At 49.7% G+C, this 23,570-nt stretch overlaps 1 protein-coding gene across 1 annotated transcript in view; it reads right to left on the bottom strand.

Moving 5' to 3' along the window:
* LOC147732522 (carotenoid-cleaving dioxygenase, mitochondrial-like) overlaps positions 1-23,570 on the bottom strand; it is a 481,496-nt gene that overhangs the window by 268,159 nt on the left and 189,767 nt on the right. The gene's annotated exons all lie outside the window — the stretch shown is intronic.

The following is a 23,570-nucleotide window of genomic DNA, read 5'->3' as shown; positions in this document are numbered from 1 at the left end:
GGTCAAATTAGCAGTGAAGAATGAAGAACTTGAATCCTGATCAAGCAGGAACAATATTCGTATAATGGACCTTCTGGATACTTCCAACATTGGTAAGCAAGAGTCATTTGTTGAAAAACTCCTGGCAAACCTCCTGTGTATGTTGAATTTCTCGAATTTACTGATTGTGGAATGACACTTAGATCATTGGGATCCAGCCCTTCACCTGGAGCCCTGCTCAGATCCATTATCACGAGTTTATTGAACAATCACCACTGTAATATGGGGCTAAGACTTGTCAGAAAAAAAGGGCCCCTGCGCTTCGAGGGAACGGAGATCTCTACTTCTTGATTCCACAGTGGCAGTGCAGAAGGCCAGGACAGTGTTTGTTGATGTAAAGAAACTGCTACATGCTAAGGGCATTAAATGCGCCATCCCTTAAGATGCCAGATTACATATGCAGTAAAAGGATTATTCACACATATATCCTAATCCAAAGGAGGTTCTGAGGTTTGACAAAACTGCTGCAAATAGAAGAGATGCAAACCCCGAGCAGGAGCTGCTGAAGGCCACTCTCTAGATAGGGACAATACAGGAGAGTTTTGGGGCTATTCTGCTGGTTGGCGAGTATGACACCAGCTATGCTTGCTGCTGTTGGAGCGGTGTTGTGGTTAGTAATTGATATGCTACTGATAAAGCTCATTGAGAAGCATTTCTCAGGTTAACCAACGGTTGCTGCGCCAGCCATGCTTGCATCATGTTTCATTTATAAGCTACCCTGTATTAAATGGTAATGAGATTGATGATTGACCTTACTATATTAACTAAACTGGTTAAGGTTTCCACTGGGGTTTATGCATGAATATATATGCTTGGAGTATGAGCATGACAGTTGAACGTTCTAACTCAAGCAGAGAGCATGTAAGATGTTTGGTAGTTGTCGAGGTAATTGGTTGATGATTTTCTCTAAGATCTTAGTTGGAAATGGTAGCAGGGGATTGGTCTGTAGTTAACAAGCATTGAAGGGTCCGCATGTATCTTCTTCAGCAATGGGAGGACAATTGCGAGTTTCCAAGTATCTGGGAGGGTCACGGAAGAGCAAAGAGCATGTAAGATGTTTGTGTGGGAAGTAATGTTGGATTATGCAGATGTGTAGTGGGCACTATCACCTGGGAGGGTATCCTAGCGCTGAGCAGGTGAGAGTCTTGCCAATTTTAGGGCCTAGGGGACTATTCGAAAAGCCAATTCTTCAGCTTATTAAGAAATTCAAGAAGTGGGGAAGATGCTTTCATGGATAGTGGCAGGTCACTCCACACTTTAGGAGAAATGTAGGAAAAGGTTTACCCCAAATCTGGTTTTCTGTATGCATTGTAGGTGTAGAACTAGGAGCCAAGACAGGCAGAGGCATCTGCAAGGTTTGTGAAAGCAGATACGATCATTGAGGTATGCTGGGCCAGTGTTATGTAGTACCTTGAAAGTGTGTGTGCAGAGTTTGAATTGTGCTTGTTTGTTTATGAGTAGCCAGTTGAGCTCCTTCAGGTCTGATGTGATGGGTGTGCGGTATAGCAGGTTGAGAGTGATTCTGGCTGCCAACGTCTGAATGATGTGCAGTCATTTTTTTTTTTGTAAAACCGTTTTTATTGCAGAGCCAAATCCTATACACATTAAACATTTCTGAACGTCTTGCATGGTCATTATCAATCCTCAGTACTTGTTTGGGTAATTCGTATACACGGCCCATAAGCCCACAACCCGGAGGTTGGGCGGCGTCAGATTGTGAATCACCCCACACAGCAGTTCTTGAGCTCCTTCAATCCCCCATGCAAGATTTACTGCAGTCTGCTTTTGTATTTTTCACCCCTCCACCCCCACTAAAACTCACCCTCCCCCCCAACTTTGGAACGCTCTCAAACTCCCCCCCCCACCCGCCTCCAATGCCTGCGCCTACGCCTGGTTTCGCTGTTAGTGAGTTTGTATGAGCTCTATCAGGAATGACTCGGGATATTCAAAGCATGTGCCCCTGGTGTGTCAGTGGGATCCTCAGTTCCTGCGTTGGAATGCTCATACCCCTCCTCCATCGTGCTATCTCGCAGTGCTTGCACTAGCGCCTCCCATGCCGCTGCTGCTTCCAGTGCTTTATCGTCAGATTTGCGGCGAGCCAACTGATATATGATCGTACTTTCGCTTGCTGCCCATTTGAGGCATTCATTGAACCATTGCTTGTGCGTGGGCCCCTTTTTGCATTTCCAATTTCTAGTTATTTCCCTCTTAGCTAGTATCAGTCCCATATCTATAAACTTGCTCGTGATCCTATTCTTGGGTGTGTGCGGAAACCAATGTAGCACTCCTACCGCCTTAGTGTATTGTAGTTCTCTATCCGTTGCGTTGTTCAATGTTTCACCAATCTCCTGCCAGTAGTGTCGTAAGTGCGGGCAGTCCCATAGCATATATCCTAAATCCGCCCCTGCTGTGTTACATCTGGGGCAAGCAGCATTTTCCACCCCAAAGTATTTCCCGATTTTCCCTGGTATAAGGTAGGCTCTGTGAAGAATATAAAAGTGTATCAGTTGGAAGCGGGCGTTCCTCGTGCTCTTCCTGGCTTGCCTTAGCAGGTACACCCACGTTGTGTCAGGGATCTCCATCCCATTTAGCCTTCAGTGTTGTTAGAGGTTTTAATGGTTCCCGCAGCATTCTAGAATAAAGGCACGTCACTGCCTTATATGTGCCGGCTGCCATCATAGTGTACTGGCAGGCCATGGACGTGGTAGGCTCCAATAGTCCCTCCCCCCAGTGTGCCTGCATAGCCCTTGTCACTGCAGCATGCATCAGGTAATCACCTCTTGGGAGATCGAATCTGTCTTGCAAGACCTGGTATGGAAGTAATGTCCCGTCTTCATATAGGTCTCCTATCATTTGTAGCCCCACGTCTTCCCACCCCTGCAGGCGCGACCAGTCACCGCCGTGTGGGAGTGCCGTTACCATTCCCAGCGGTATCTCGGGTGCATACATCCGTCGCACTCCCGCTCTTCGCCGTGCTCGATTCCAACAGAGCCTAAACATCTGTTCTTCTAGGGATAGGTCCTTGAGGATGAGCTTCTGCTGTAAAGCAATGTATGCAAGCACGTGTCGGGGGGTACCTCCGTCCCTCTCTTGCTCGGGGCCTCTATACACCCTTGCCACCTCCTGTGTAAAAATTTGTAATTGAGCCGCTAGGTAGTAGAACTCAAAGTCTGGAACCGCCATGCCCCCCTCATCCTTAGGCCGGGTCAACGTGTCTATCGCTATTCTACGTCTGCCCGTGCCCCATAAGAACGATATCAGCATTGATCGTAACTGCTGAAAGATAGAGCCAGGAATCCACACCGGTAGCGTACGGAAGTAGTAAAGGAGACGTGGCAGAGCTATCATTTTCACTAAGGAGATGCGGCCTGTCATTGAGAACGGAAGAGTGTCCCAAAAGGACATACTCCCCTTCAATGCACGGATACAGCGGCCCACATTGCCCTCCAGCATGTCTGCTGCCTTGTGGTACACATACACTCCTAAATATTTCATACAAACCGGTTCCCAGTTAAGTTGTGGGCGATTGGCAGGTCGCTCCTCTCCCTGTCTGTAACCGGGGTCCCAGCGACAGCCCCGCATTAGGGCGCGAATTAACCTCTTGTGACCCCCCCCTCTTATTTCCTCAGCCCGGACCTGTGACAAGATGGCCTGGCCCCGAGAGGTACAGTTGCGACGAGGAAGAAGACTGGCCCTTTAACTGGACCAAAGACCTGGAAGAAGAGGTGGAGCTGGAACATCCCTTAAAAGGCGTGTCCAACAATAACCAGGTGTGTTATTTCACCGGAGGAGCGGTCAGTGAGGAGCAGGGCGGAGAGGCGGGAAGCAGCGAGGAGAACTGGAGGAGCGGAGGACGATCGAGTGAGGAGGACGAGTGGAGGAGAGAGAACGACTGGAGGAGCAGAGGACGATCGAGTGAGGAGGACGACCGGAGGGAAGAGAGCGACTGGAGGAGAGGAGGAAGAGAGGCGGACCACAGCTACAAGTGGATCAGCGAAGACAACATAGCGAACTCACCAAAGAACACGGACGGGAGAACCGAAGCAACACTGGACACGCCCGGAGGCCAACACCGCGATCCGCCCAGCCGTACGCCTGGAGGGGTACGGCTCTCTGAGGTGCGTAACCGTTTCGTAGGCTGGATAAAAAAGCGAGCTAGTCGCAATTAGTGGAGTGTTGTATGACTGGGGTAAAACACTGGGTTCCCTCACCGTCACGTCCCCTCTCAGTTGGAAATACTAGTAATTTCTGTTGTTGTGCATCACTGGGTGTTTCCCCCACGGGCCCCCTCCCCGGTGTTCCAATACTTGTTATTGCAAACGTACTGATACCGGCCTCTCTTCTTTCCCCTGTACGGTGTCGGCGAGGGCGGACAGCACGGAGCCTCCGGAGCCCAGAAGAAGGAGGAGCCCCGTCAGAAGAAAAGAAGAGGGAGTACTTAGAAAGACCCGACGGGAACGGAGTAGATCACCACGCCGGGGAGCCCTTCGTAAAACTTGTACTGATTCACTGTTTGAAAGAATAAACCCTACCGTTACAAAAACCCGACTCTTGCCAATTCCTAGTCCCGCCGCTACAGTGGTGGAGAACGCGGGCACTGTGAACGTCTGCAACGAGACGATGGAAGGAGTCGTGCAAGCCCTGGTGCAGGGCCAGGAAAGACTGGAGAGGATTGCGGAACAACAGCTCAGGGCCGCCGAAGCTGACCGAGAGTTGATTAAAACCGCCGTGGCGGCCCGAGCCCTGGACCCCCCCCTAGCTTCAGGGCCAGTTACAGTGAGCAACATACCTCACACTATTGGAGGAGTATCACTGCAGAAGTATCAGCCCGGCGAAGACCCGGATGCATTTCTAATGAATTTCGAGAGAGCTGCTCGGGCGTGTGGGTGGCCTGGAGTGAAATGGCCCTTCTTTTTGGCTCCCTTACTTGTCGGTGAAGCCCAAGCCGCCTATCAGGTAGCCAACCCAAGGGGTGACACGCCGTACGCGGATATTAAAAAGATCATCCTCGACCATCTGGGACTGGACCGGGAAGCCTATAGGCTAAGATTCCGAAGAGAAAGAGGAGTAACCGGGGAGACCCCAAAAACATTATTTGTCCGTCTCAAGATGGCAGCGGATAAATGGTTGAGCCCTACAGAAAGCACAAAGGAAGAAATTATGGACAGGATATACCTGGAACAATTCCTCGAGGCGCTACCCTTTGCCACCCAAAGATGGCTAAAACAACATCCGGATTTAACAACAGCTCAAGCTGTAGAAATGGCGAATACTTTTTCTCGGGTCCAACAGAGACCCATGTTTCCCGTAGAGACCGAGAAACAGAAAACCTCCTTCAAGTCGGAGAAAAGGCCGGTACGCCTCCCAGAACCTACTCGACCTCGAAACTGGAGGACGGAACCCCTTCCACACAGCGGACCTCAGTGTTTCGAGTGTGGCACGTGGGGTCATATTGCCAGATTCTGTCCCCGGAAAAAACCGACTGAGGAACCTATGGAGGTGGGATACCTACCCCGAGCCGTCCTCTATTCCGCCGAAATGGGAAACGCCTACCGAGTAAGTATGAGAATCAACGGTACCCCCATACAAGCTCTCCTAGACTCTGGCTGTCGCCAGTCAGTAATACAAGCACACCATGTACGACCCCAGCAAGTCCTACCCAACGAACAGGTGTTCATAAGATGTGTCCACGGGGACGTAAAACCCTACCCCGTGGCGGTTATCACGTTGATGTCACCCGAAGCCCCCCCTTCTAGGGTAAGAGTGGGGGTTCTAGACACACTTCCAGAAGACCTGATCATAGGAACTGACAACCCGTCCTTTCTGAAAATGTTCAAAAAGAGTATGGGAGAGGGGATCCCCGTCAGAAAAACCCCCCTATCCGGAAGAGGGGCTCCTGCATTAATTTCTCCAGACCCGTGGACATTGGACCGCAGCTTCCAATTTGCACAGGCTAATGATGCTACGTTACTTAACGCCTGGGAGAATGCGCACCAAAACGATGGCGTGGTACCCGTTCGGTATCCCCGCATGTTCATCAAGAATGGGCTATTGTACCGACAAGGAAAGGAAGAAGACCCAGAACAGTTGCTGGTCCCGGTGTCCTTCAGAGAACAGGTGCTGTTTTTTTCACATTCTCACCTGGTTGCGGGACACATAGGGGCTGAAAAAACAACGCAGAATCTCCTACAATGCTTCTATTGGCCGGGTATTTATAAAGATGCCATGAATTATTGTCAAGAATGCGACATATGCCAGAAAAGAAACATGACTCGGCCACCAGCCGTACCATTGCAGCCCCTTCCTATAATAGGAGTACCCTTTGAAAGGATAGGGATGGACATCATCGGGCCCCTACCGAAAACCAGAAAGGGATACCAGTATGTCCTGGTGATTGTGGACTACTCTACCAGATTCCCGGAGGCATTTCCCCTAACTTCGACGACCACTAAAAATGTCGCAGACAAAATGTTGGAACTATTTTCTAGAGTAGGTTTTCCAAAGGAAATACTGACCGACCAAGGAACGCCATTCGTCTCTCGACTCATGGGTGAGGTCTGCAAAACGCTACACATCCACCAAATTCGCACTGCGGTGTACCATCCACAAACCGACGGCCTTGTAGAAAGGTATAATCGTACTATAAAAACCACATTGCGAAAAATGTTGGAAGTCAACAGCACGGAGTGGGATCAAGTACTGCCCCTTGCTTTATATGTTATCCGAGGGCAAAAACAGAGTAGCCTTGGATGTTCTGCTTTTGAACTGCTCTACGGTCGCCAGCCCAGAACTCTACTGGCCATGACCAAAGAAGCCTGGGAGAGAGAAACCCCGGAGGAAACGGCCAGCACCCTGGAATATGCACGCAACCTTCGCTCCAAACTAGGCAAGTTACGGGACCTGGCATTCGCTAATCTAGAAAAAAGCCAGGAGAAACAGAAAAAGGTCTACGACAAAGGAAAAAAATGGCGTAAGTTGGAAAAAGGGGACTGGGCGTTGGTTTTGTTACCTTCGTCCACACAGAAATTCAAAGCTGAATGGAGTGGGCCGTTTCTTGTCGTGGATACTATCGGAAATACCACCTACCGATTACAGATGAACCCCAGAAAACAACAAACATATCACATCAACATGTTGAAGAAATGGCTGGGCAAGACCCCAGTCGGGGTACACATAGTGGAGAAAGACATGCCTCCGGATCCAAGCACCATACCTCAACTGGTAATCAATGAGGACCTACAACAAAAAGAAAAACGGGAGTTGACGGAAGTCCTTAGACAACAAGAACAAGTGTTTTCCGACATTCCAGGAAAAACCACCCTCGCGGAACATTGCATTGAGACTAGCCCGGGAAAGATAGTGAAGATACGCCCCTACAGGATCCCGGAGGCCAGGAGACAAGACATCAAACGGGAGGTGGAAGAAATGCTGAAACTGGGGGTGATACGTCCCTCACACAGTAACTGGTCTAGTCCGATCGTTTTGATACCAAAACCCGATGGATCTAGACGATTTTGTATGGACTTTCGAGCCCTTAATGAGATATCCAAATTCGATGCCTATCCCATCCCACGTATCGATGAACTGATCGAGAAACTAGGTAAAGCCAAGTTTATCAGCACCATAGACCTGACAAAAGGTTACTGGCAGGTTCCCCTACGAGAAGAAGATCGACACAAAACTGCCTTTTCCACTGCTGAGGGTCATTACGAATTCACGGTGCTTCCGTTTGGCCTACACGGAGCACCCGCCACCTTCCAGAGGCTTATGAACAATGTCTTGAAGGACATAACATCATTCACATCCGCCTATCTGGTTGACATTGTCGTATTCAGCCCCGACTGGGAGACCCATCTGGTTCACCTGCAGAAGGTACTAGAAACTCTCGCCCGTGCAGGACTACGGATAAACGCAAAAAAATCCCGACTAGCCTTCCACAAGGTTAAGTATCTAGGGTATGTATTGGGACACGGCCTCATCGAGCCACAAACAGAAAAAGTGAGGGCAATAGCGGAGACTCCCTTTCCCAGTACTAAGAAGGAGTTGCGGGCCTTCCTAGGCCTCATTGGCTATTATCGAAGGTTCATCCCGCAATTTGCGCAACTGGCCACTCCTCTCACGGATGCCCTACAGTCTCACGTCAAACAGTCGATCCTGAGGAGCCCCACCCAAGCCATGTTGGAGGCCTATTCATCGTTGAAAAGGACTATCATTTCTGCCCCGATTCTTACCTCGCCGGACTTCCAGAAACCCTTTTCACTGCATACGGATGCCTCGGACTTCGGAATCGGAGCGGTGCTGTCCCAAAAGGGGGAGGACGGGATGGACCATCCTGTTTTATTCATCAGTAGAAAACTGTTCCCGAGAGAGCTCAAATACGCCACTGTGGAGAAGGAATGCCTGGCTATTCGCTGGGCTATTGAGAAGCTGGCCTACTATCTGGAGGGCAGGTCCTTCACACTGTACACTGACCATGCCCCTCTGTTATGGATGGCTAGGAACAAGTCCTCCAATGCTAGAGTCATGCGCTGGTTCCTGGCGATGCAGCCCTATTCCTTCACTGTGTGTCACGAAAAAGGGGTAGACAACAAGGGGGCCGATTACCTGTCCCGGCATCCCCTTCCCGAGCGGAAGGGTCCAAGGGGGGAGATGTGTAACCGGGGTCCCAGCGACAGCCCCGCATTAGGGCGCGAATTAACCTCTTGTGACCCCCCCCTCTTATTTCCTCAGCCCGGACCTGTGACAAGATGGCCTGGCCCCGAGAGGTACAGTTGCGACGAGGAAGAAGACTGGCCCTTTAACTGGACCAAAGACCTGGAAGAAGAGGTGGAGCTGGAACATCCCTTAAAAGGCGTGTCCAACAATAACCAGGTGTGTTATTTCACCGGAGGAGCGGTCAGTGAGGAGCAGGGCGGAGAGGCGGGAAGCAGCGAGGAGAACTGGAGGAGCGGAGGACGATCGAGTGAGGAGGACGAGTGGAGGAGAGAGAACGACTGGAGGAGCAGAGGACGATCGAGTGAGGAGGACGACCGGAGGGAAGAGAGCGACTGGAGGAGAGGAGGAAGAGAGGCGGACCACAGCTACAAGTGGATCAGCGAAGACAACATAGCGAACTCACCAAAGAACACGGACGGGAGAACCGAAGCAACACTGGACACGCCCGGAGGCCAACACCGCGATCCGCCCAGCCGTACGCCTGGAGGGGTACGGCTCTCTGAGGTGCGTAACCGTTTCGTAGGCTGGATAAAAAAGCGAGCTAGTCGCAATTAGTGGAGTGTTGTATGACTGGGGTAAAACACTGGGTTCCCTCACCGTCACGTCCCCTCTCAGTTGGAAATACTAGTAATTTCTGTTGTTGTGCATCACTGGGTGTTTCCCCCACGGGCCCCCTCCCCGGTGTTCCAATACTTGTTATTGCAAACGTACTGATACCGGCCTCTCTTCTTTCCCCTGTACGGTGTCGGCGAGGGCGGACAGCACGGAGCCTCCGGAGCCCAGAAGAAGGAGGAGCCCCGTCAGAAGAAAAGAAGAGGGAGTACTTAGAAAGACCCGACGGGAACGGAGTAGATCACCACGCCGGGGAGCCCTTCGTAAAACTTGTACTGATTCACTGTTTGAAAGAATAAACCCTACCGTTACAAAAACCCGACTCTTGCCAATTCCTAGTCCCGCCGCTACACTGTCGTAATGGGAATAGCCATGATTTAGTCCAATTGACTTTCAGGCCTGATAATTTACCGAAAAGTTCTAGGAGTTTTTCTACGCCCTCCAGTGCCCCGTTGGCGTCCTCTAGAAATAGTAAGAGGTCATCAGCATACAGCGAAATAACTTGAGGGATTCCCCTATAGGCCAGGCCCCTGTAATCATTTCCCGACCGAGCTTCTGCCGCAAACGGCTCTATCGCTAAGGCAAACAATAGTGGGAATAGCGAGCACCCCTGCCTAGTACCGCGGCACACTTGGTATTGGTGAGATATTAGGGAGCCTATCCGGACACGTACCATCGGGGACGTGTACAGCACTTTGGTCCATCCTATATAATCATCGCCAAGACCGAAGCGTTTCATGACCCTATAGAGATATCCCCATTCTAGACTTTCAAATGCTTTTTCGATATCAACTGACAACACCAAGGGCAATCGCGCCTCTGGCAACGAGTCACCCATTAGCCGTATCAGTCGGCGTATATCGATGGTAGTGTTTCGCGTGGGGATAAAGCCGGATTGATCGCTGTGAATCAGCTCCGTCATGTGGGTCAGCAGTCTAGTGGCCAGTATTGTACTCAGGAGTTTGTAGTCCGTTGTTAGCATGGACAGCAGGCAATAAGAGGCTATCTTGGTCTTCTCCCTCCCCGGCTTCAGTAAGGGGATCATCAAGGCTTCGCACATGGACTGGGGTAGCCTTCCCCTAGCTTTAGCTTCGTTGTAAACCACCTGGAGTCACGGGGCTAATTGTTCTAAGTATCTACTGTAGAATTCTATTGGCAATCCGTCTAGGCCCGGGGTCTTATTACGAGCCATCTGCTTCACTGCGCTTCCTATTTCCCCTAGTGTGATATCCCTGCCCAGGTCGTCTGACTGTTCCTGATCTAACTGTGGTAATTGCAGTCCCTCCAAAAGGGTGTCGATCTCACGTTCTCGACCTTCCAATACGCTTTTGTAAAACGTTTCATAAAATGACCGGAGGTTGTCTAGGATCTCTGTTTGGGAGTTACATATGTGACCCCCCTCTTCTTCAACAGCTAAAATCGGGTGGCTACGTCTTGTTGGATTAGCCAGCCAAGCGAGCATCGTCCCCGCTTTGTCCCCCTCCGCGTGCGCCCTCGTCAGGTAGATTTTATGATCTAAACTCCGAAGCCTCTCCATTTCCGCCGCCACTGCTTCTTTGGCCTCGCTGACCCCTTCCTGGAGTTCAGGGTGGTTTGGGCGCGCCAACTCGGCCTTCCGCAGTGCTTTCTCTGCTTTTTCCAAATCATCTAATAGCGTTTTACGGGCTCCGGCATATTTCCCGATACAGTGGCCTCTGACGACAACCTTCAAGGCGTCCCACTCCATTGCTCTGGTGGCCATGGTGCCCTCATTTTCTCCGAAGTATTGTTATTCTCTCCTCTAGCGCTTCCCTAAACAGTAGGTCATCAAGAGTGTCTGGGCGTAGTTGCCACGTCGGGATCTGCGAGGTCTCAGTCACCCAGTTTAGCGTCAATATTTATTTATGGTCGGATAACGTGCGAGTTAAGTACTCAGCGTTTGCCACAGTTGAAATCACAAGTGGGGAGCATAAGAACGTGTCCAGTCGGACATGGAGGTCGTGCAGACTGGAGTAATACGAATAGTCCCTTAAGGTAGGGTGTTGCGCTCTCCAAGCATCCAACAGCTCCAATCTCTCCTGCCATTCAAGCCTACGCTTCGCCAAGCGATGCACTGGTGACGCTCCCATCGGCGGGTGAGATCTGTCCAGATTCGTGTCCACCACTGAATTAAAGTCTCCTCCCATGATTATAGGGCCTGCTAGGTAACTCGCCAGCGCACCAGAGAGCTTTGTTAAAAAAGCAGACTGGTCTACATTGGGTACGTACACACTGCAAAGCACAATATCCCGACCCCTCAATTTCCCCTCTATGGCCACAAATCTGCCCTCTGGGTCTAATATTTGTCTGGTCATGTGAAAGGGAACCCCCGCTCGAATCCAGATCAGCGCCCCCCTTGCGAAAGCAGAGTATGTGGTGTTGAACAGTTTCCCTCTCCACCTTCACTGTAGCGCCACCCCCTCTTGCTTTGTAAGGTGTGTTTCTTGTAACAGTGCAATCTGAACCCCCCTACGAACGAGATAAGCATGCACCTTGTGCCTTCTTGCCATAGTGTGTAGTCCCCGCACATTCCAGGTCACACATTTAGTTGTCCCAGAGTTAGCCATAGTCCCACAGTGAGCTGCATGCAATTATAAAAGTCCATGTCCAGGCGTGCGTAGTGGCTTCCCTCCTCCCCAAACCAAACTTCAAAACAAATGTCCCCTCCACCCCATGTTCTTCGCCTTGAGCCACCCCAACTACTCTCGGCGTCCTCCCCCCCCCAGAACAGGACCTGACTTCGGTAAAGTAGCTCCCATCCAAACTTTAAATAATGACTAACTAATCCCCCACAATTGCCCGACTAAGCCGCAGTCTGCACTACGGCGGCCTTATGGGCCGATGGGGCGCAGTTCGGCCCCGAGGGTGGTTAACACGGACCCAACCCCTCCCGCCCCACAACCCCCAAAGTCACTCACGAATATCTCAGCTGCTCCATTATTTGCTGTGGCATCGGGAGCTTCCGGTGTCCCCAGAAGCCGCACTCAAAAAGGACCATTTGTCACCCTCCTTAGGCCTCGATAATTTCTTCCGATGTCTGCGGCATTACCACTGGGCCCCTTGCGCCGCCAAGTTCTGACAAATCTGTTTCCAATCCTGTACGATGTTCCTCCGAGTCCGAGCTCTTGCGTGAGCGGGTACTCCCCGCTCCCGACAGATTCACCACCGCCTGCAGTGCCGCTCTCCTCTCCTCTCCCGTTTGCGATTCAGTCGGTTTCTTGGATCTTTGCCGGTGCCTCCGGATCCTCTGCGATTTCCGCACCGGCTGCTGACGCTTCGCTTCTTCAGCTCGGAATTTTGCCCCATCCGTTCCAGCTTTATAAGTATCCCACCATGCCCACGCATCTGCTGATGTCAGAAAGAAGAGCGCCTTGCCATCCACTTAACCCCAAGCTTGGCTTGGAAGAGAAGCGAGTACTTGATGCCCTCTGCACGGAGTTCCCGTTTGAGCGATAGGAAGGAGGCTCGCAGTCTCTGAGTTTCAAATGTAAAGTCAGTGAACAATGTCACATTGCTGTTATCCACTTGAAATGGGCCTACATCTCTAGCCCTTTGTAGCAGCCAGTCTCTGTGTTTATAATGCAACAGTTTTATCACCACCGGGCGGGCGGTTGGCCTGGCCTAGGAGGCCTAGCCGGGACTCGGTGCGCTCTTTTCAGGGTGAAGAAGTGTGAAAGACCCTCTGGTGCCACTTCCGTTCGCAGCCAGTTGTCGAGGTATCTCACCATGTTCTCTCCTTCTTTTTTCTCCGGCAGTCCCACTAAGCGCACGTTATTGCGTCTGCTGCGATTTTTGGCATCCTCCGCCCTTCGTTCCAGCGCTTGTATCCGGTCGAGTGCATCCACCAGCCGCCCCTCCATAGATTTATGTTCCGGTACCAACTCCTGCAGCGTATCTTCTGTACTTTTGACCCTGTCCTTCAATTTGTCATGGTCCGCTCGGAGGAGCCTGAGGCCCGATGCCACCTGAGCTATATCCTGTTGAAGAACATTTTTCGTGGTCGTTATAGCATCCAGAATTCGGTCTTGCAGTTGTTGCAAATCCGTTGGGTTTTGCGTTGTGCCGTCCGGCACATCAGATCCGGCAGCTCCATCCACTCGCCCCTTAGGTTTCCCCATCTAGTCAGCTTTCTTCAGCTCACAGGAGTCAGGCCGCTTCCAATGCCCTAGACGTGGGGCAGCTCCTCCCTATCCTGGCTGCCAGTTCCGCAGGGCCGATTACGGTCCAGGTTTTTGCAGGTCTTCCCTACTGGGTCTGGCCAGCTTCAGTGCTCCGTTCAGCTCTCCAGTGAGTTGCAGGACGTCGCCCTTCTAGAGTTCCGTGGGTCCCCCCCTGCGGCACAGGACTCCGAGCACCACTACCGTCCAGGCCCCGGAGCTAAAACTCCGATTTATTGTCCTCCACCGGAGTCTCAGGGCCCACTCGCAGAGGTTGCCGCTTCCGGCGTCCCATGTACCAGGTAGATCCCCACGGTGGGCTCTCCTCCTTATCCGCTCTCCTTGATGCGCACTGCCACTGGTGTCCAGCCCCCAAAGTTATCTCTAACACGTCTTCCCACCGGGGCTCACTGTGCTCCGTGGCCGGCCAGAGCGCTTGTCTTCTCTGCTCCTGATAGTGTCGGCAAAGTCGGCGCTGGTCAGTTTCCCAGGCTTCGCAAATCCGGGGTACCGGCGGACGGCGCCTCTCACCCCCTCATTTCTGTTCTCTGCCCATCTTCCCGCGGCCCAGCCAGGCTCGCCACACCCCGGTCTCAAGTCTGCGGAAGCTCCGCTCACCGGACGGGCAGAGGGGCCGCTCTCCCGACGATCCGCTCTTGCGTTGATCGTGCGCCTTCCTCCGCGGCCCCGGTCCGCTCACCTCTTCCGAGTGCGCCGCGAGTCCTTCATTCCCCGAGTCGCGGGGCAGCCGCCATCTTGTTCTCAGCCAACGCGGGGGCCGCCGGACATCAGGCGAGTCCCCCCGCACCTTCAGGGATCCCAGTTTTGGCACTCCTCACCGATAGCAGTCGGAGGGGTGTCCTGGGCGGTACCGTCGTTCCCACCGATGCGTCTAGTTGCTCCGCTGCTCGCCCTCATTCACCAGTCGCTTCGGATCCGGAAGCAGTCCGCCATTTTGGGGCCGATTCGTCCCAATAGGTGATTCCTGCTCCACCTCGGTGTAGCCGCGCCGCAGAGATTATAAACCCGGTTCCTGGGGTTCCGTCGCTCTTCCGACGTTTCGTACTGCAGGATACCGCCTCGCACGCCGGATTCCGTGCAGTTTACAGGATGCTAATGCGGATCGGGCGCGGAGCTCTGGGCTCACGCTGCCATTCCCCTCGGCATCCAAGCCACGCCATGATGTGCAGTCATCTGGCATTTGTTTTGGTTGATACTGACGTAGAGGGTGTTCCTGTAGTCCAGCTTGCTTATGACAAGGAGCTATTTGAAAATATTCCTCAGCATCTTCAAGGTATGGAAGCATGTTGAGTGTACTGTTGATGACAATCCAGAGTTTCTTGGCGTTGTTACTCCTAGCTCTGTTGGCCTCCAGGTGTAGTTCCACAATGAAGTGCTCATCCTGAAGATAATTATGTTGTTATTGTCAAGGTTCAGCTTTAGACAATTAGTCTTCATCCAGTGCGTGATTTCAGTAATGCAAGCATTGAACTTGAATTAGGTACTAGGAGTATTGTCCGTTAGGGAGAGAATAAGTTTACTTTCATTGGCATACGAGAGGATGTTTATGTTGTGAGTATATATGATGATGGCTAGAAGGATTATGCATGTGTTGAAGAGGGTCGGGCTTGGGGACAATGCTTGCATATGAGGTTGCTGGTGTCAAAGGTGTACGGTGCTAGGCTGACTGAATGGGTCTTACCATTCAGTAAGGAGCAGATCCATCGGCGTGTGTGTCCTTGGATTCCATTTTTATGTTGCCACTGGATGAGGATGAGGTGGGAGACCATGTCAAATGCTGTGGAGAGCCCCAGAAGGGTGAGGGCTGCCATGTCTTCTCTGTCCAGAGTCATGGGGATCTCATTCGCAGCAGCATTGAGGGCAGTCTTCATGCAGTGGTTGGGTGTGAATCCAGACTGAGTGGTGTAGAGGAGTTGGTAGTTGTCGAGGTATTTAGTGAAGAATTGGTTGATGATTTTCTGTAAGATCTTGGTTGGGAGTTGTAGCAGGGGATTGGTATGTAGTTATCAAGTATTGAAGGATCCGCAGGTATCTTCTTAAGCAATGGGAGGACAATTGTGAGTGTCCGAGTATCTGGGAGGGTCACGGAAGAGGTGGAGGCAACGGAAGAGGTGGAGGCTTTCAGAATTGCTGAGACCATGTTGCTGATTGGTTGCAGTCCTCTGGAGAAGGTGTGGTGGAGGCAGGGGTCTGAAGGGACCAGAGTAGATGGACTTCATGGTGCCTAAGGTTTCTTCTAGGTGATGAGTAAAGCAATTGATTAAAGTCAGGACCTGGAATGTGCGGGGTCTGAGCAACCCTAAGAAATGACGACTGATACTGTTGTCTATTGAATTGACATGATATAGAAGTAACAGTGTTACAGGAGACACATCTGAGAGGAGAGTACCCCTGCTCTTTTGTCCATGCATTGGGACAGAATAATTACTTTGCATCGTATAGCAATTATAATCAAGTGTAGTCACGTTAATCACAAAATCTTTGTGTTTCAATCTATTATGCTAATACAGTGACCCTGAGGTCAGGTATCTTATGGTGGGAGGGGTATTGCACGACATTCCAGTTTTAAAGAAAAATATATGCCCTCAAAATTGATGGCCCCCCAATTCTTCAAAGAACTTATGGTGAGATGTTGGCAATAGAAAGAGAGCAACATTGTATGGGGGTAGGGGATTTCACCTGACTTTGCAGCCATACTTATACACTAGGAACCACTGTAGAACCGATCATCCTGAAGCTGTGAGGTTCCTGAAGAAAATGCTGGATATGGATGAGCTTCGGAATGTCTGGATGTAGATTAGGGGAAGGAGACAGCCTACTCATACTGCTCATCTGTTCATAACACACACTCCTGGATTGATGTTTTTGCTCTTCTCCGTGGAGGTATTACAATGGGTAATAGACATTGTTTATCTCCCAAGGTCGCTGTCTAACCATTCCCCAGTCGTCCTTTTACTTGAGCTCCCGATCGTGGGTCTGGTGGAAAGCCAATGGACCTTCCCTGGCAGCTACTCTTAGGGTTAGGGTTTTTAAGACCGATCTTCAAGCTGCTCATACCGCATCTAGTTCAGTTACAAGATTCACTACAGTTTGGGGGTTGTTTAACCTATACATTAGAGGCTTTGAACTGGGGAAGCATTTAGGGGTACTCGGATCAATAAGTACACAATTGGAAAATGTGAGTGGCTAAACTAGAAAATAAATATAACTCGAACCACAATCTTCCAATGCTTTTAGACATATATACAGCTCTGCAAAAATACAGAGAACTAGCAGACTGCACTTGCCACATACAATTTGAAGGAGAGGACGAACGTATAGTTCAGGAGTTCCAGACCTACTACACCAATCTATATTCCAGCAACACTGATACCTTAAGCCCAGCGAAAATTGAATACTTAAGAGGAATTGCTCTTTCTTCAATCGAAGGAGGCACCCGCACATACACACAGACCCACAAGAGATTATCTTGTCTATCAAAGGATTGCCTGGGAGTACGGCCCCTGGGACAGATGGACTCATTGCTTTTAAAACCGGGTAAGGATGTGCAGGAATATCAACCATACAGACCCCAATCCCTTGTGAATTATGTTTTTTTTAAACAGACTTTATTGGGTTTTACAAACATATCCATTTATCACAATGCAATTTCACAGACATTAACACAGGAGATACAGTCCGCTATGCCCTGCATGCCTCATTTAACTGAAAGCGGTACAAAAGGGGGTGGTGATGGACGGAGCATCTGAACCAATCAAACACTCACATCCAGTCAACAGATCTGGGTTTAATCCATCACCGTTCTTTAGCCCACTCTGCCACCCCAGTTCAGACATGGCCATATGCAAATCAGTCTGACCCTGTGCCTCATGGGAACCGTTCAACCCGAACTGCCAAGCCATGTCTTCCCTTTACCGGGAACAAGCTTCAGATTCAGATTCAGATTAGCTTTATTCGATTTTTGATTTAAAATCATAAAAGCAGCAGCAAAACATAGATAAATACATCAATATTTCATTACATATCAATTGTTAAAAAGCATAATTAAATTGATAAAAACAAGTCAGCTTATCAATATAGAACAATTCCCTGTCAAGAGAAGCACCTATAAAAATAAGAAAGAATCGTACATTCAGTGCTATTTAGTGGAATAGGGATCTAGGGAAAATCATCAAGCAGTGGTCTGTAAAGGTTCGAATCTGTTAGCAGCTAGTAAGCTAGGGGCAATTAGATGCACAGAGTCCCCCGCCCCAAACGTTGTATTTCTTTACTGCTGTTCTTGGTAACTGAGTAGGTGAAATGCTCGGATAGAAGTCGTGTAAATCCCAGATGCGAATTGGGCCATCCCCCTCTTTGTACTTGCAGGATCATAAATAAGGGACTATTTTCCTGTGCTTGAATCTGATTAGCACCAAGTCCCCTGGGATGGCTTTTGGCAAAGTGCCCAACCACCCCACCCTCCTAACGCTTAGAATCCCCCCATCTAAGTCAGGTGGCAGAGGTCTATTGGTCTGTAACCAGAACATAACCTTATTTAATAGGTCTTGACGTGTTTCAAGTTTTCCATGATTTAGTGGTGGGATCCCAGAGACAACAGTCACATAAGGGGCGGCTTCAGGGGGTAAGTTAATTCGTGGCATTCTAACAGGTTCAGGTTTAGCCTCAATATGGTTTGTTAGTGAGTGCTTTATAGGCAATTTAAAGCCTGTTGCAAAAGGTATGGTTTGTGAATGCGCATTCCTGCGGGAATTCAGCTTGGGTTTTTCCGGGACAGTGAGGGGAATAGGAGCATCTGATAATAGCGATTTGGTTCTTGATGGAATGTGCGTTTTGATTATCAGTTCAAAGCTAGATAACCTGTCCCCCAGATCGTTAATTTTGGCCACCAGTGGTGAAATGAGAGAGGTTAATAAATGCTCAAGCTGGGCCAATAAAGTTGGTTGAGGGGATGATGGGCGGGTTTCTATTTTTCCATGCTCCATATCCCCCGACACAGTGATTGGGATGGAGTGAGGATGAGAGGGACTGGAGCATAATTTTTGAGTTTTGGCTGGCTTCCCGTTTACAATGTCATCATCGTGCTTCCTTTTAGTGTTGATCCCACCCGGTAGTGCATTGGCTGGAGATTGGGGTTTATTAGAGTAAAGGGGTGAAATCTGCAGGGTGGCGTTTACATCGTCTGGATTGGTGGCCATGCTTATAGTGGGTGAAATGTCAGGGATATATTTAGTTCCGCACAGGGCATTCAACTCCTCCCAGATAGACATGGTATGATGCGAATCGCCAAAGTAGGTCGATAGAAATGGTAAGGGGAATCCCAGTACCTCTTCGATGGAAATGTCAGGGGGGTGGCCCGTCCCGTCCTCCTCGTGCCTCCGAGGGCCACAGAGGGCCCGCCCTTTGCCCGGGCTTAGCCCGCGCGCGGTCCCGCGACGCGGGGGTTCGCGCTGGCCTTAAGCGCACCTCCGGGGGCGGGACAGGATGCGCGCCTTCCTAGGCGCAAGCGGTGCTGGGAAATGTAGTTCTCGATCTGCCGCCTCGCCGCGATGGTCGGGAAGCGGCAGGCAGCAGGGAGGCTGAAAGACCGGTGGCAACAGGGGAGCAGCGCTCGGGCTGCGACAGTCCAGAAACCCCAAAGGTGACCTCCCAGGTCAGTAGAAATGACAGGTCCCTAGGACCGGTTCCTGGCATTTCAGCCGTCTTCAGCCAGGCTTGCTTGAATCCAGTGGCAAAGTGAGCAAGCGACTCACGTCTGAGCATACCCTGCCAACTTATGGCGAAAAAAGCGGTACAAAAGAGGGTGGTGATGGACGGAGCATCTGAACCAATCAAACACTCACACCCAGTCAACAGATCTGGGTTTAATCCATCACCGTTCTTTAGCCCACTCTGCCACCCCAGTTCAGACATGGCCATATGCAAATCAGTCTGACCCTGTTCCTCATGGGAACAGTCCAGCCCGAACTGCCAAGCCATGCCTTCCCTGGACCGGAAACAAACTTCCTAGGACTGGTTTCTGGCATTTCAGCCGTCTTCAGCCAGGCTTGCTTGAACCCAGTGGCAAAGTGAGCAAGCGACTCACGTCTGTGCATACCCTGCCAACTTATGGCGAACAAAGCGGTACAAAAGGGGGTGGTGATGGACGGAGAATCTGAACCAATCAAACACTCACACCCAGTCAACAGATCTGGGTTTAATCCATCACCGTTCTTTAGCCCACTCTGCCACCCCAGTTCAGACATGGCCATATGCAAATCAGTCTGACCCTGTGCCTCATGAGAAAAGTCCAGCCCAAACTGCCAAGCCATGCCTTCCCTAGACCGGAAACAAGCTTCCTAGGACCGGTTTCTGGCATTTCAGCCGTCTGTTGACTGGGTGTGAGTGTTTGATTGGTTCAGATGCTCCATCCATCACCACCCCCTTTTGTACCGCTTTGTTCGCGATAAGTTGGCAGGGTATGCTCAGACGTGAGTCCCTTGCTCACTTTGCCACTGGATTCAAGCAAGCCTGGCTGAAGACGGCTGAAATGTCAGAAACCGGTCCTAGGAAGCTTGTTTCCGGTCCAGGGATGGCATGGCTTGGCAGTTCGGGCTGGACTGTTCCCATGAGGCACAGGGTCAGACTGATTTGCATATGGCCATGTCTCAACTGGGGTGGCAGAGTGGGCTAAAGAACGGTGATGGATTAAACCCAGATCTGTTGACTGGGTGTGAGTGTTTGATTGGTTCAGATGCTCCGTCCATCACCACCCCCTTTTGTACCGCATCATATAACAGAAAGGCACCCCGCTAACCCGGGTCAGACCTCACTCCAGCTCTTACAATTATCCTGTGACATACCGGACTAAATTTCCGTACTTTGAACTACTTAGTTTGCAAACTTAAAACTCCATGGTACCCTACTTTGCTTACCATCTCCCACCCCTCCCTCCAGGCGTGCCTCTTCTCAATGTGCGACTGCTCTGTGCCGTCGGGTATGCCCCCCCTGCATTTCATAGGCCTCGGGCCAGCACATCTAGCATAGTTCGACATCCGGTTTACCCATGCCTTACATTAAATCCCTTGTGAATTATGATAAGAAAATTCTTGCCCGTATTATTGCGATTAGGCTCAACCCACTGATGAACGTACGGGTGCTGCACAAGCAATCCAGGTTTATACACCAGATAGGGCCACATTTAACAATTTGCAAACCCTCTTTGCAGTGAAGCACAAAATGACTCCTGAAACAGAAACAATCTTGGTCACTTTGGATGCGGAGAAGGGATTCATATCTCTTGAATTGCCCTTGTTGTTTGCAGTTCTGTGGAGACTTGTAATTCCCCAATATAATAGATTTCATCTATTTTACATTAATCAGGGTTAGATTTAATGGTTATCTTTCCACACCATTTCCAATATAAAGGGACACCCGACAAGGAAGTCTTCTTTCACCCCTTGTCTTTGCTCTTGCCATGGAGTTGTTGGCTCTTGGGTACGAGTAAAAAACCTGCCCGGAGGCATTGTATTCCCGAACAAGTGCAGTCTTTTGTCATTATAATCAGACAGCATTATGTTATTCGTCAAGAATCAGGACTCAAACCTCCAATTAGTTATAGACGAAATGATGCACTTTGCGGGAAATGTCAAGTATTCATAACACCTGGTCAAAATTAGAGATATTCCCCGCAACAGATGCAGTCCAGAGACCAGCAGTTAGATTTCTACTACAATAGGATAAGACCACGGTCAGGTACTTGGGAGTACTGCTGAACAGGGACAAGCAATCAATGATACAGGGTAGCTATGGCCTCATTCTGGACAAACTGAGGGCGTATCTATCAAATTCTAGTGTCACCCTTGTGACACTAAAGGTAGCGCAAGGCCGATTCAAAACCTAGAATGATATTTACCAAGCCATGAAAGGCTACCTTGCATTGCCCTGCAAGGCTTGGTAAATCAGGATTAATGAAAGGCAGCACAAGTCACTGCCTTGCGTTACTCTGCCCCATGAATGGTTTCCATGGGTGTAGAGTGGGTGTTCCTACGCATTCACCCATGGCTTTTGGTGCATGCCCAGATTTACCAAGACTGGTAAAAGTGTGAATATGTCAAAATGCTACAGCTTCCCTGGGGAGGCACGACGAGGGGAAATATGTTTATTTCTCCAAGTTTCTGCCTCTTTCTATGTGTGCTGCGTTCTGTAGCACAGGTAGAAAGAGAAAAAAGCCTCAAAGGTTTGTTTTTGTGCAGGAAGGTATCCTTTCCTCCAACTAAACAATCATGTCTGCATCACAGGTACCCTTGCACTATGGTGCAAGGGTGTCTGCATTGGCACTAGGCAGCAGTTTGTGCGCTAGCGCAGGCAGAGAACAGGAAAGTGCCATAGATTGATGGATATGGCGCATTCCTGCTCCCTTCCTTTCACGCAGCGCAGCAAGGTGTCTTGCTGCATTGCCTGAAATAATTATAAATATGACACACAGTGATCAAATTGAGAGTTGGATAACACTTCCTTTGTCTATGGCTGGCACAATAGTGCTTCTTAATATGCTAGTGCCTCCTAAATGTCTCTATTTGTTCCATAATATCCCCATTCTGTTCAGTAAAACTCACTTCCTTAAACTGAGTGACCAGAATGATACAGGGAGAATGTAATCCGTGGTTATACTGAGAGACAATAACATTGAGGTGATTTGCTGTGCCCAGCCTAGAAAGATATTACCACGGTGCCCAATCTCCTTACGCAGATTTGTGGTATCAGACACGTGGCTATGTGCAGCATCTCCCCATCGAGGCTGACCAGGTGGAGACAGGGGCACTGAAGACTAGTACTGTGACCAAACTCTCTAAACTGATGCAGCGTATTCAAATGGCGCGATACACTAACCATCCCTGGTGGTCAATTACTCTCTTGTACTCCCTCCCTTGGGTAATACTTGCCTACCTCTGACGCTGGGTAGGGGGGGATGATCTGTACACTGAGTGGGCTGGTTACACCGGGACATACCAGCTGTTTGATGGTTGCATGCTTATCTCATCAAGCCAGTTGAAAGGGACTAGGGACCGCCTGTAGACATATTTTATTCCCTCAGATTGTGCCATGCTTCCTCAACTGGTTTGCCCTACTTCCCTGATTAGCCGGAAGAGTTTGCCGTGCTAACCCTTGCTAATCATCAACCGTGATGCAAAATGATGGGTTTCTAGACTCTTAAGCTTTATACGGATTGCTGCACCTCACCCACCCACAAAAGTTTAGAAAAATGGGAAAGCAGCTTGGAGCTGGACATTGGCCTATAGAAAAGGAATCAATCTTGCAAACAGACCAAATAAATTTTCATTAACTATAAGCATCAATTGCTACATTTTAAATTCCTAAATAGGCTGTAATGTAGATATCTCGAAGAACATACCCACCCAGAAAAACCGTAATTTTAAGGCCTTTGCTTTTTTTTTCTTCTGTCTTGCATAAGACCCCCTTGGAACGTATTTGCATACTGCATGCATCGTTGTAAATAACAATCTGCGCTGCCACTGATGACTATAATGGTGTTTCTCTACTCCTGTGGCACTATCAATGCCACTAATGCGTTTATTTTTTTAATGTAAGTTGTACTCTGTGAAAATCAATTTAAAAATACTTCTATACATGGCGATTCCCTGGCCAAACGGGAACAGAAAAACACATACAATTGTGCTCAACCACAGAACAGAGTACAGACCACAAACGATTCCCGTTTTATGTCACCTGGTTTAATAAGTCTGGAATAACTTGTTTTGTGTTGTTTTGTTAACCTAAGTAGGTACATACCGAGCAATCCTTGCCATGAACTGTACTGCTCGGTGATACCCAACACCGCCATGAATGCATTGGGACTTTTATGCTGAAAACAGCATCCATTTCTGTTCTCTGAAGCATAATCACGTCACACAAAAATAAAGCAAAGCTTTAGCCTGTGGCGCGGTTTAATTACATGGAAACAGGCCAGTATGAAACCTTACAGGAGCTATACGCCATGGATATATAATA

The sequence above is a fragment of the Lissotriton vulgaris genome, chromosome 2_1, assembly GCF_964263255.1.
Source record: "Lissotriton vulgaris chromosome 2_1, aLisVul1.2, whole genome shotgun sequence".
NCBI classification, from domain to species: domain Eukaryota; kingdom Metazoa; phylum Chordata; class Amphibia; order Caudata; family Salamandridae; genus Lissotriton; species Lissotriton vulgaris.
The sequence above is the reverse complement of the archived record's forward strand: the minus strand, read 5'-3'. Positions and strand labels throughout refer to the sequence as shown.